General features: G+C 43.1%; 1 protein-coding gene and 1 long non-coding RNA gene across 5 annotated transcripts in view; both read right to left on the minus strand.

Moving 5' to 3' along the window:
- The window catches only part of PALM2AKAP2 (PALM2 and AKAP2 fusion), a 402567-nt gene that overhangs the window by 356503 nt on the left and 31240 nt on the right, over positions 1-14824 (minus strand). The gene's annotated exons all lie outside the window — the stretch shown is intronic.
- LOC117098854 lies at positions 5460-7248 on the minus strand. The gene is made up of 2 exons (XR_004443617.1): positions 7140-7248; positions 5460-5546 (listed from the first exon to the last, which is right to left on the minus strand). It is a non-coding gene; the product is annotated as an uncharacterized LOC117098854 (long non-coding RNA).

The following is a 14824-nucleotide window of genomic DNA, read 5'->3' on the forward strand; positions in this document are numbered from 1 at the left end:
TTCCCTACCGCCCTTTTGCAAGGCAAAAACTACCTAAATCATAAACAGAAGTAAAGTATAATGTATCAAAAATGTATTTTCCAGTATAATTATACATAGTAAAGTACTAGCATCATCATCTTCTAAAACTCTTGAGGGGTCCAAGAATCCCTTTGAGAATCACCATCAAGCACTTCAGCTGCCCCTTTAGTGCCTGACTAAATATGTTTTTCCCCAAGTACCAACAATATTCATGATACAAAACAAAACTGTATTTTAAATTCAATTTTAGAGTTCTGTCTTATTTGACTGCTAGTTTTGCAAGGTGTCTTGTTTTGTAAATTCTTTGGAAATGTGTACTAATTCAGCTACATTACATGTTGATCAGATGACTGGCCTAAGAAAGTAAACACTTTTACATTTGAATTCTAAGCCATCGATCATCTTGGAGCACAACTCCTCCATAGGCTGGCAACTCTTAGAGGAATATCAAAACCTTCTTTCCTTACTTAAACATGACATCGTTAACAGCAATCATAAGAAAAGAAAAACAAAACAGTATCCCCAAGAGATCTGACCTTGTATTTTCTATTTTAAAGTAACTACATGGCAGACACAGCTGTTAAATCTCTTAATAGATGAAAATTCTGTAAATATTTCTGGATCCCTATTATGGCTCACAAACATACATACATACATCTGCCTGTTTTTGAATGACCTAATGTCTCCATTTAGTAGTTCTGAAAACCAACCAGAGATTGATGAAAACTAAAAGCAATGTAAGGAGACTTAACCAAAGGGTCCATCTGTAGGGAATATTACAGCCCCAAAGATGGAAAGGACCAAATATGTCATTAGGGCCTCACGCAGGGTATTTGCTAGTACGCTCTGTGAGAGCAGAGCTATCCTATTCTCTCAGCTCCTCAAACGATAGCCAAGACTTTGGAAAGAATAAATGACAGTATCAGAGGTTATGGTCACAGAGGCAGTGGTGACCAGACATCACTCCTGTCCCCACCCCAGCAGTCTAATAGGGAGCAGAAAGGATAAATAAATGAAGGAAGGGAGAAAGAATTTCAGAAACTATTAAGGTGGGAACTGGGAGGAAAAACATTGTTTTCATGAAGAGAGGGGCGTGTCATTTACATTCCTACCTTATCCTTCTGCCAGCTAGTGGCCCTGGAAACTCTTGTGGCAGACACACTAAAAAGTGTGCTTCAGCTAGATGCGGTAGCTCACACCTGCAATCCTAAGGCTTTGCAAGGTGGAGGCGGGAGGATCACTTGAGCCTAGGACCTTGAGACCAGCCTGGGTAACACAGTGAGACCCTGTCTCTACAAAAACACAAAAATCAGCCAGGCATGGTTTTGTGTGCCTGTAGTCCCAGATACTCGGGAGTCTGAGGCAGGAGGATCACCTGACCTGGGGGGGCGGGGCGCTGAGGCTGCAGTGAGCTGTGATCACACCACTGCACCCCAGCCTGGGTGCCAGAGTGAGATCCTGTCTAAAAAAATAAAGTGTGTTCAAAGGCTTTGAAAGAATATACAAACTGGAGCAAAATACTTCTTTCTCTTTGTTAAGATCACAGTGCAAAAAAATGCTCATTTGTATGTAGCACTCAAACTTGTTTTTACTCCCCCCACCCCCATACAAACAAACAATCCTGTTAGGAAATGGGCCAGTATCTCCGTTCTGTAGATGTTTTCTGAGACCCCTTGGATTTCCCACAGTGACAGGGAGAGTCAACTCTCTGCAAGGCAGACAGGTTGAACATGGTGGGGCAGCCTGATTGGGAGAAGGTTCTTCTGTATCTCCAGCCACAAATTGCCACTCTGTGGTCTCCACTGTGGTTTCACCTTCCAACACTAGACAGGTAACACACCTATCCCCCTCCCATAATGTGGTCCTTTAAATAATTGAAAGCTGCCTCTGTGACTCCCAATTTATGCAGAAAATAAAGACTCAGACAGGCTAAGAACTTGTTTAAAACTCTAGAGTTGTTGAATGGTGAAGCCATGACTAGAGCCCAAGTATTCTGGCTCAGTTCCAGGGCTGTTCCCACCTCAACACAAGCCCTGGGATCCTGCAGCTCAAGTCAGAACCACATCCTCCCAAGTGGGTTCAGGGCAGGGTCCATTTGACCATCTCTAGTTAGATGTGTAGCCATGAGAGGGATTTGGGCATGTGTCTGTGTGTGTAGACTTGGGCATATTAGATAGCTTTGGCCACGTCTGCCCTGCTCAAAATGCGTCCCTTTTTGCTAGAAGTTAATCTGCATCCAGGAGCCACTGTGGAACAATATGGCCGCTGGTCATAGCTGATGTGAAGGGAGTCTCTCTGATGTGGCTGGGCTGGTGACATGAAAACTTAGACACTGTGGGGCAGCCCCATTTGATTGACCTCCTGGACCAGAAAGCAGAGAAAGCTAGGTAGAGGAAGAAATACAGAGGTGGACTATGGCAAGCAGTTTGGAGATTTCTCAAAGAACTTAAAACAGAGCTGCCATTCGACCCAGCAATTCCATTACTGGGTATCTACCCAAAGGAATATACATCATTCTACCATAAAGACCCATGCACACATGTTCATCACAGCACTGTTCACAACAGCAAAGACATGGAATCAACCTAAATGCCCATCAATGGTGGACATCAATGTGGTACATACACACCATGGAATATTATGCACCCATAAAAAATAATGAGCTCATGTCCTTTGCAGCAACATGGATGGAGCTGGAGGCCATTGTCCTAAGTGATCCAACACAGGAACTGAAAACCAACACCAACATGTTCTCATTTATAAATGGGACCTAAACATTGAGTATACCATGGACAAAAAGAAGGGAACAACAGACACCAGGACCTACTTGAGGGTAGAGGGTGGGAAAAGGGTGAGGTCCAAAGAAGTACCTTCGGGGACTATGCTTATTACCTGGGTGACAAAATAATCTGTACACCAAACCCCCATGACATGCAATTTACCCATATAAGAAACACACACATATACCCCTTGAAACTGAGATAAAAGTTGGAAGAAAAAAAAGAGGAAGAATTACAGAGGCAGGAGCTGGGAAGGAAAGAAGGAAAGAGAGATGGAGAGATGGATGGATGGATGGATGGATGGATGGATGGGTGGATGGATGGATGGGTGGGTGGATGGATGGATGGGTGGGTGGATGGATGGATGGATGAATGGATGGATGGATGGATGGATAGATGGATGGGGAAGATGGGAAGAGAGATGAGAGAAAAAAAACCTAGTGATTTTTTAATGCTTTCCTTAGGCCCAGTCACATTTCTGTTTTTGATTCTGTGGGGCACCCCTGTGCCCTTATAACAATCCCTCCCCTTTTCCTTGAGCTAGCTTATGCTGTCTCTATGCCTTAGAACCCCAGACTCCTAACTAATACATTTCTCATGTAATATGCAATGATAAGTCTGGTATTATTTTACCCTTCACATCTGATTAGCAGCATGGGCAGTGGATGAATAAGAGAAGGGCATCCGGGTCTCAAAGGAAAAACATTAACTTATGAAAAACTGGTTTTTTCATTAAACAAATTCCTTTGGCCCCAAAGTGCTTATTATAAGCAATGGAATCTGAGGCATTTTATGTTTTTGAACATGAGAAGATCATTTTACAAGGGTCCCTAAGAGAATGGGCTCCCCATGAGGCAGAGTCACGTCCAGTGAGGAGTTGAGGAGGAAGCAGGGCTGGAGCTTTGTGCAGCACAGGGCAGCTTCCTGTTTCATGGAGCCACCAGTCCCTGACTAGTCAGAGGACACAGGGGAAGCAGCCTTGTCAATTTGCTGGGGTTCTGCAACACCCTCCATCAATCCCAGAATATCTTTTGTATGGTGATGCCTTGAAGGCAGAACCATGCCTTTCTCACCACTATATTCCCACCACTTCAAATATTCTCTAACATAGAACAGGTACATAATAATTGCTCAATGAATGCATGAATGGATATACCATGGACTCTGAGGGATTCTGAAATGAGGTGGACCCCAGTAGCTCAGTTACAAAGGCTCTATGGTGGTGGGGGGGGGACGTTCCTTTGACCAGATAATATGAATGCGCATTCAGTCAGCCACTCAAAGACAATTATGAAGCACCTACTCTACAGACTGAGACACAGAGTGGCCTTGCTGTGGGTTGTACCTGGTCCCACCTGGCAGCTCACAAGGCTGTCACCTCCACTGACAGTGATAGAAGTTGGGAGTGGAGCCCATGCCTGGTATGGGGACAGGGGAGCATTTTCAAAATGACTAGAAATTGAGAAGACTAAAATAGACCCACTTATTAGACTGAAATCAGGATGCTGTGTTATATCTAGAAGTTCCTGGGCATAGTTGGGTGCCCAGCTGGGAGAAGCTTCAGGCAGTAGACTATAAAGTAAATGAGTTCCAGCTTGCTGCACTAATTGAAATATCCAGGTGGCTTCCATGGCTGCCCCAGGATAGAACAGTTCAGTAATGAAAAGCAGATCTACAAAGCCACTGGTATATGTTGTGCAAACTGCTGTTCAAAGGAGAAGGTCAGATCCACTGGCCTCTAGTGACCTTTTGATGCTTTCCTTAGGCTCCAGTCGACCCATGGATTCTCCCAACAACTACAACTGAAGGAGATTTAGGGTTTCTGATGTATTGGGCATAAGATCTGCTCACGAGCCAGAATTCAGATGCCAAGGAAGCAGCTAACATCACCAGCCTCTGTGACAAGTCACTTTGAGTGACTGTGTAGGGCTGGTGGCATCTTGAATAAGAAATGTTGGGATCATCTCCTTTTAAGGTTGCAAGAAACTCTGAGATCTGTTGGCCCTGAACAATTTCATCTCCTTTGCCCAAGGGCCTTAAGCTAACAGTTGGCAGGAATAGGGCTGAGACTGAACCCTAAAATATTGCAATAAACTAACACAATGGACTGAGGGAATGGCATCTCACCTCTAGAGCATCCCAGACAGACACACAGGAGGGGACTCGCTGGGTGGATTTCCTCTCAAATTCTCTTCTGAGAATGTCTTCAGAGTAAATGTGCAACGAGACTGAGGATTCAGGTTACCACTGAAACTTCAATCACACTGGCATGTTTGCTCCCAGGTGGCATCAATTAACTTTCAAAAAGTAGATTTCAAAGAGTTCTAAGTCTAACTTAAATTTTTTAATTATATAAGTAATATATGAATCCAATTTTGATATTCAAATTCTAATAATACAGAAAAGACCAAAGTTCCTTTTCCTCACCTCCTTTACATAAGGTATGTGTAAGTCTATTTTCTTCATGTCGGTACATACTGATCTATTTTACTGTTTCTAACTGCTGCATCGTATTCCATACTCCAGACATATCATATTTAACCATTTTCCTGTTTTCCTATTGAATTGTTCCCAATTTTTCATTATTCTAAACACCTTCTGGTCCTTGTTTCTTTGTGCTCGTGCTGTCGCTTCAATTTTAACATTTCAAAAAGCTTACTTTTTGGTGAGTGGTGATCTCACAATGTCAAACAGATCATGACAGTTTATTTCAACTCAGGGTTGCTGATCTTTACATATGCAGTGCTATGGAGAAAGAAAACAGAGCTTAATACATATAATACACACACATATAATTATTTATGTGTGTGTGTGTTCAAACCCTGGGTGGTTGGCAGAGCTCAATGATGTATGCAGAAGGAGTGGCCACTGAATTGTGTGTTGTCCTTGCATCCTGTGCTTCTGAGGGGTCACTCTGTCCATGATAAGGTAAAAGACATGAATGGACATACAAGATCAAATTGGCCATGTCAAAATCTCGCTTCCTAACCTGAGAACCTAGAAAAGAGTTCTTGCTCTTTCCAAGTCTCCTTCCCACCTAAGCAGCTCATGAGGCATTATAGAAACTTGGCAAGTCCTTCTGGAATCAATTTGGGTCTTTCAACTTTATTGCTTCCCCCCACCGCTTCATTTCTCATCTGGATTACATGAATGTAAAAGCCATTGTGAAATTTCCTTTAAGATGAATTTTAAATGTATTCTATGTCTTGAATGCATTTAGTTATGATTGAATAACTCAGAATTAAACTATGTTGGTTAGAACATTACAACCCAATGTTGATTTGCCATCACCTATATTACTCTTAAAATAATTTTTCCTATAAGATGCTCTTCAGGAGTTTTCCCCTGTGGGGGAAGGAGTCAAATATTTCAGCATTACCAATGCATCTGTTCACCTCTCACCTTTAAAGCAAAATGTAATTTTTCTCAAATTGGGACTCTGCAAAGGATTTTTTCCAAAGGAAGGATGCCTTCCTGTCATTCTTAGTTTTTCCTTTTGAATGGTTACAAAAATGAACTTGTAACCTACATGGTCATTTCTATGGCAACTGGATGTTCCAAGTGAAATACTGAATTTGGAGTTCTCTGAAGAACTAGAAAGAAGAGAGCCTGTGCCACAGACAACATAAAAGCTCAAGTTTTAATGATATTACAAGGCCTGTCAGTGTAGGTGTTCACTGGTACCTAAGTATTATTTTGAAAGGACGGTGAAATAATATGTCAAAACCATGCCAGACACGCCTGTAGTCCCCTCTATTCAGGATAAACCCTTAATCCCAGGAGTTTGAGTTCAGCCTGGGCAACACAGTGAGACTCCATCTCTAAAAATAAAAAGTAAACTATACATGGCTTAGCATTTTTTAGGTTTTTCCTTAAAGAGCAAATTTAGCAGATAGTATGGTTAATGAAAAGTTTTTTTCTACCTTCCTATCAATACAGATACAGAAAACATCATAAAATCAATGTTTAGCTAAGTTAATTTTTGTAAGGCAAACACCTTTGTAATCACCACCTAGTTAAAAATAAATAGAACTTGCCAGCCACTTCCAGAAGCCTCTCCATGTGCCCTGTGCCAATTTTAATCCCTCTTCTTCCACTCAAAAATAACCACAGCTTCAGTTTCCATGTTATTAATACCCATAGCTCCTGTGGTTATAAGATGCTATGATTCAGTCATTTTTTTCACCATTAAAAGATTATTTGTATTCAAGGGCTGATTTGTCAAAAAAAGAGATTGTGTAATAAGTAAATTTTTTGAAAGGCTTATTTATGCCTTTTTTGTTTCCTGCTACCCACATATAATAAATACATTCATTAGTGGACAGTATTTTTAAATACCTTGCCTCATTCCAAAAACATGTGCAGGGTTGAACGCATGCTAAGAAATTCCTTCCACTAGGAGGCGCTACATCCCTTATGTCCTCAGACAGCTGGGAAGACAGCGTTTAATGTAACTCAGTTATCAACGCATTTCTATGAATGAAGTCACAGAGGAACATGTGGGAAATCCACTTAACGACTTCTTTACCTTGCTGCATATCACAAAAAGGCTCACTGGTTGCCAGAAGTCCTGGTGAGTGGCAGGTTCCAAGAGTGAACTGATAATTCAACAACCACTTTTCCACTAACAACCTAAGTCCATGAAATTGAGGGAGGGGGCCAGGAACATTTGGAACAGACAAAGAGCCCCTGTTTCCAAGCATAAATAAAATACAGCTGGTTTACAGCTGTACTACCTTCCTCACTGCAAGTCAAGTCACAAAACAGAATGAAACTTTCAGTAGTCACCATTGTGATGTTAGGAAATTCTGAGCATCCCTCTGGGCTCCAAGGTGACCAACTATTTGCTTTTTGAATTTCGTTTTTCAACCCATAGACACTGTACAGCTCATCAGAGAGGCAGATTTCCACTGCAAATTTACACAAGCCTAGACTGTCTCCTTTTACATGATTGTTTGTTGTTTGCTTTCGTTTTTCAAATAAAAAAAAGAAATCTGAGGAATAGAGCTATGAAGACATCTGAACTCTTTAATTATAGGGGTTTGAATTGTTTTAGATTAGATGTGCTACCCTTGTGATTCACAGTGATGTGTATTTCTCTGGTCTGATAATTAGCATACCAGGCAGGCTCAGATGTCCAGCATATATCACAGATAGTAGGACATCATGCATATGCGTGGGAAACTCCTAGCTCAAAATTCACCTCAGATCAGACCAAAAGGCCAGCAACTGTGTCCAAGTAGCAACCCAACATCCACAAAGTGCTAACTGGAATGTTTTCCCATTTTAAGTGGACATGGCAATCTAGACGTTAACCAATAGATTTATAAGAATAGCTTGTATTGATTAAAGAAGCTTTATAATACATATTTGATTGCTATCATGTTATGTGCCTAAGATTTATTCCTTAAAATACTGATTCACTGACTTAGAAAACTCAATAGGGATGAATAAATCTGGCTGAATAAAGTTGAAAATAGACTACGTCCTCCAGTTTTAAAAAAAAATATTAGAAAAGTATTGGTACCACCTCCAGGCAAACTGGTAGTTGTCCGTTGCATTTCAGACTCAATGAATATGGGCCCTTAAGCCAGATGGCATTAGGATCAGGAAGTGGGTTTGGCACTTTTCTTACTCCTTCGTGTCATTTCCAGACCATGACTCCTCTGCCCTCATGGAAAAAGTCTCATCTGTTCCCTTGTTCCCTCTGTCCTTAACTCTGTCCCCAGCTGATCTTCTGGTCACTTCCGTACATCCACTGATGACTTCATTCCTTGGCTCACAGGAGCTACATGAAATCCCACCATCATCCGGGGTGACTTCAGTGTTTGTGTTCATGACTCATTCAACCCTATTCCCACAGTTTCCTGAAAACCACAACTCTGATGACCTTGATCTTCACTCTCCTCAACCATTTGTACTTAGTGCTGAAATCTGGCCTCATCACTAAATGTGGAACTGTTCAGGTGCAACGGCCCAGACTCCAACCACAGCCTCACCTCTTCCCCTGTCTCTCACTGGCTTGTCCTCACACTTCTGCTCTTGGGTCTTTTCAAATCTTCTAATTTCCAGCTTCCTCTATCTTATACCAGTCCATCATAGCCCTCCTGTCTTCATTTTTATGTCTTCTTACCTAAGATGATGTGAATGATCCATTCCAATCACTGCACTGTCTTCCTATATCCTCAATAATCTTGCCTCCTTGTCCTTTGGCTACATCCAGGTATCTGGCAAAAATCCCAAATGAGAGCTAAGCACAATCTCATTTCCCAAGATCAAACATCTACATAGGGTGCCCTGGAGTGTAGGAGAACGACACTACAAATATGTGGTCTCCAACCTTAGCTGAGCTCTCAACACTGTCCAGGGATCTTTGTACATGTTCCTTGCCAACTCTCTAGCTTCAGTAAAAGACACTTCCTCCCCAGGACAAGCCCACACTTAGCATATATAGAAAATCAGTATCTTCTTTGTTTGTACATAAAAAGGCTAATAATCAGTACCTTGAATTCCGTCATACTCTGACCTCTCAGGGACCCCACACCATCATTTATCCTCCACTCACCTGCGTTTCGCCTCTTTCTCTATTTTCTCCTCTTTCACCTAAGAATTTAGACTTCCTCTTCTTAAAACAATCCATGCAAATCCTGTACCCTCTCTAGCTAAGACTTACTTCTCTTCTTTCCTTCACAGCCACACCACTTAGGGAGCCAAAGCCTTAATTCAATCCCCCGACTTCCTCTCAGCTCAACTCCACACTCCTCCACCTTACTGAACCTGCTTTTCCATTCCTGTGAGGGCCACCAGTTACCTTCTAGTTGGTATGTTCAATGGCCACTTTTTAGAACGTGTGCCATTGCCTGTCAGCGGCATTTGGCAACATGCATCACTCCTTCCTTCCTGGAAAGTTCTTTCATCTTCACCCACCGGCCTGTTTCTGCCTACCCTGACTCCCCTTCTGCTTCCCTGGCTGCCCTCAGCACGGTGAGTCACCAGGTTGATCTTTCATTCTGCATTCTCTCCCTGGATAGCCTCATTCACATCCATGTCTAAAGTTACTATTTGATGCGGCTTTTCTGAAGTCCCAAAACCCCAGATCTCCTCCCTGAATTCCATACCTACATGTTATTTCCTATCAGGCATCTCACATGTATAATTCCAAAGGTATTATGATCTCAACATGTCCAAAATAATCTCATCACCTTTCCCCAAAATATGTCCCTCTTTCCATGTTCAACATCAACCATCTCCTCATCTATGCTGGAAACATGGCTGTCAGTTTTATTTCTCCATACCCCTCCCCCTTTACTCAATTAGTACCAAGTTCCAACAATTCAACCACATAATTATCACATCCATGCCTTCTTCACCATTTCCATAACCACTCTCTCATGTCCGGCTATCCCTATTTCATTCTTGGATCAGTATTAGGATAGCCACCTCTGAGTGGTCTTACTGCCCACTCCCCATCCCTCCCAATTCAAATGACTTCATATACTACAGTGGAGTACTCTCTCAAAAATGCATATCCAACTAGATCACTTCCTGAGAGATTCCCATGACCCACAGGATAAAATCCAAACTCTACCTAAAATGGCATACAAGACAGTCCATCTCGCCGTCATCCTTTCTCACCATTCTCACCATTATCTCAAACCTTCCAATCCAGTTACAGGGAACTGCTTATGCAATGATACAGCTTAATGGTTGATAGGTGAGTCTTGGTGTCAGATATACATGTGTTCAAAATTAAATTGTCACTTACTGGTTTGTGATTGTGGACAAGTTACTTCTGAGAGCACCACATGCTTCTCTCTCGGAGTACTTATTGTCCCACACCACCTTCTAAATCCTCTGCACTAGCCCATCTTTTCCACTGCACCGTCCTTGAATCCCTAGCACACAGCAGGCCATCAACACTTATTCTACCTGAGTGAATCAGGAGAATGAATGGATTCTTCCAGTGACAGGAGGCTCACTTCCTCTGAGGTCTAAATATGGCATCTTTGCATCTGTTTGTTACAGAGTTCTTCAGATTCATCATCCAGATTCTTAGAATCCTGCCACAGTCGTTCAGGCTCATATAGTGTGCCTGGCCCTGTATTTGGATGGCTCTAGATGTTCTTCAGGTGAAAACTATATCATTGTCATTAAGTATATATTTAAAAGCACATGCTTTCCCATTTTCATGTATCTACAGATAAGAAAGTATAGCCCTGCAATAGAACCATGTAGACGTTACATAATGGTTAAGTGTGCATTATGTACCTTCTTTTGTGTGGCATTTGCTTACCTACTGTGTCCCAATGTGAAACTGGGAGCTTCACTTTCAGCAAGGGCATTACAAACCTCCACCGCAAAGGGTAGTGGGAGCTGGAGAATGAGTCAAGTCAGTTCAGCAATGGTATTTGCACAAATTCAAAGGGCTGAAGGTAGGGTCAAAGTCAACTACAGGGCCAGGAGTTCAGAATGTGGGAGTGGTAAGTGCCAAAAGAGTACCCTGGGAACCAGCAAGAAGGATGAACCATCCTATGGTCACCACGGCTGACCATGATCAGTTAGGGTGCAGGGCACGGTGTGTTACACTGCCTTGTAGACCCTACATAGGAAAGATGAGTAGAGTTGGGTTCCTGGTTCTACCTAGGAGTTATCGGCTTCCTGAAAAGTCAAGACGAGTTAGGCTCTTAGTTCTTCCTAAGAGTTATGGGCTTCTTGAGAAGGCTAGGATTGCTGGGAGCAGCTCCCATAGTTATGGGCCAGTCTAAATGCAGGCCCCTAAACCTGCAGCACAGACAGAAAAGAGCCATTGAGGCTCTACTTCAGTACCCATACTCTGGGTCTTCCAAGTCAAGGCCCATGACAAGCCATATGTTCTTACCATTTCTCATCCCTACCTCCTTAAAGGAAGGGCAGAAAATGGGGAAAATGCTGACCTCATGGTGTTAGACATTAAAAAGCAGCAGCAGCTTCAGCAAAAAGCCAAGCATTTATTAACTAAGAGATGAACAATGCAACCAGAGGCTGTTACAGATTGTTGGCAACTGGAGCTTAAATCTGACCACTTATTCTATAGATGTGATTTACACATCTCATTGGCTTCTGAATTAAATGAGTCCCAATTCATTAGGGCAAGCTGAGAAATGGGCAATCTTTTAACGTTGTGTAGCTCTCTTAGCTCTTGGCAAATCAAGCCTCGACAGCCATACAGAGGTTTTCCTTTCACTTCCTGTGGGAAAACTGGGGTAATCTAGGTCATTGATAGTCTGCCACTTGATTTACAGCATTGACCAATTTCTAACTTGGCCTTATCTGATCTGCTCTGGAAAAATGTTTTCAGCTGCTATGGGCAGTCTTGTTAAATTGTGCAGACCTGCAATCATTTTTAAAAATCACTCAACCATCAAAGATTTGATTTGGTCTGCTTAATCTGTGCTGACCTCACTTCATTTTGCAAGGCCAGGGCCTCTGTATCCCAACCTACTGCTGAAGGCTTCCAGCGGCGTCTTTTATTGCATTTTCCCAAGCACTTCCCTGTCTCTTGTCTTATGCTACCGAGAGAACAGGTACTGCCACTTCCATATCAAGGATGAGGTGACTCAAACATGGGGAGATCACGGAGCAAGGCAGTGATGCTGCTGGATTAGAATCAGAACTAATGGCCTGGTACAGTCTCATGCCACCTTACGACACTAATGCACCATGTGCACCTGCCCTAGGGAAGAATAAAGCTGACAAGGCCAAGAGAAGGACCTGGGGTTTCCATTCACACTGTCCTGATTTATGTTAAGTCTAGACAATGAGGTGAGGGATGAAATAAACATGGATTTTGCCACAGTGAAATAAATGGTGTGCTGGCATTTAGGCCTTCCATCTGCACTGTGGAAAGAGAGCAGATGTTCCTCATCAGCCGCGCCTTGCTTCTGCCCCTTCCTTCTCAAATTGCACCGCTGGATGGGTGAGTACCCCCACCCTAGGCTCACTCCTATCCAATGCCTGAGGCAGCCCAGACTGTGGTGCAAAGAGTTTGCCTAGCAAAGAGAACAACCCAGGTTCTTCTCTTTCACCTGGGCTACTTCTGCTGCCTCTCCAATCTCACAAACAACCCTGACCCCGAGATCCAGACCCAGCAACTCAGGAGGAGGGCTTTGGGTTCCATGCTGTCCCTCCTTCGTGGTTCTGTCTGTATGCAGCCTCCTCCCTGCTCCCTTCTCAGATAAGTGTTCACCCATGGCAAGATGCCCCAACTCCTGCCAATTCTCCTTTCCTGGATTGGACAGATCCTGGCTTCAGATGGCCAGCTGCCCTTCCCTGTCTCCCTGTTGGCAGTTTCTGCCCCTATGACCAGAAGCCCCATAGGTCAACAGTTCTATTATTGTGACCGAGACTGTGGCTCTGTTGGCTAGTGGCACCAAATGCATGTTCAAGTCCAGCCTTTGGGGCTGGGCCAGTGACCCCTGGTTCACATGTGGCCTCCATGTCCCTTCTTCCAACTGCACTGGGATTCATCTACAGTGCCTTATATTTGGTTTCTTTCAGGTATACCATGACTTGCTTTAAGAAAATACAATATACCTGGGTGCAGTGGCTCATGCCTGTAATCTCAGCTATTTGGGAGGGTAAGGCAGAAGGATGGCTTAAGGCCAGGAATTTGAGACCAGCTTCAGCAACATAGCTAGCCACTGTCCCTAAAATATACATATTTTTAATTAGCCAGGCATGGTGGCACACACCTATAGTCATAGCTACTTAGTTGGCTGAGGCAGGAGGATTGCTTGAGCCCAGGACTTCAAGGCTGCAGTGAGCTATGATCATGGCACTGCATTCCAGCCTGGACAACAGAGCAAGACTCCATCTCTAAAAACATAAAGAAAAAGAATATAATATAAACAGCAACACAGCAGATAATTATTACTATTATATAGGATATTTAACATATAAAAATGTACTATAGATTTTTTTAACATACTAACTTTCCACCATGCATTAGAAATGTGATTGAATTTATAATAAGGAATCCAGTTTGTTAAATCAAATAAAGCATAGCACTCTTTCTACCACCTCTTCACAGCCCCACACCCACCTCATGTCCCTCTCTGACCAGCTTTCAGATTCTATGATCAATAACCATCATCATACCACGGTCCACACCCTCAATTCCCTTGTACCCCTCTCTCTGTCATACTCAGCTGGCAAAAGCCCAGCTCAGATTAAATCCAACACTTTGCCTACCTGTACCTATTGAGTTGAAAACACTGGAGACACACCCAAGACCTGATTTCTGCTGTCTGCTCTTACTTAAATTCAAGATCCCTAACCATGGGGGAGTCGTTGGAGGTGTCCAGAAATCTGACTGCATTGCCTTAGATCAATTACTCCTGAACTGTCCCAGAGGATTATTTCACACCTTCTCTTCTCTCCTCAAATTTCCAACACCTCTTCCCCCTCCCTCCCTGCCAACTGATGACCTTGCTTCCTATTTCACTGAGAAAATGGAAGCAATCAGAAGGTTCATCCACAGACCCAGCCACCACGGGCTCCCGCACACCTGCACTCATTCTGTGGGCTCTGCTATAGCTCCTGCACAGGAACAGCCTCTCTATTTGTGCATTCGATGCCTTCCTTATTTCCCAACTCAAGCACTTCCTTCCAGCAGTTGTCTCATCTCTCTCCTCCCTCATCAATGTTTCCCAGGTTCTAGATCATTCTCTGCCGCCAAACATACTGTCGTATCTATAAAAGTATCTCCTTCCAAGCCCACACTCTCCCTCATCTACAACTCTGTTTTTTTCTTCCTCTTTACAGCAAAACTCCTTGAAGGAGTCAACACTCCTGCTGCCTCCTCTCATCTCATTCTCACTTAAATCCAGACTTCCCAGTGTTCACCTCTACCTCTCCATCTAAACAGCTCCAGTCCAGGGCACCAGTAACCTCCTTGCTACTAAATCCAGTGGACAATTCTCTGACCTCAGATTTCTTGGCATGTCAGCAGCATTTCATAAGGATGGTCACTCCCCCTTTCTAGA

This window comes from Trachypithecus francoisi, unplaced genomic scaffold (genome assembly GCF_009764315.1).
Source record: "Trachypithecus francoisi isolate TF-2019V2 unplaced genomic scaffold, Tfra_2.0 Lachesis_group16, whole genome shotgun sequence".
NCBI classification, from domain to species: domain Eukaryota; kingdom Metazoa; phylum Chordata; class Mammalia; order Primates; family Cercopithecidae; genus Trachypithecus; species Trachypithecus francoisi.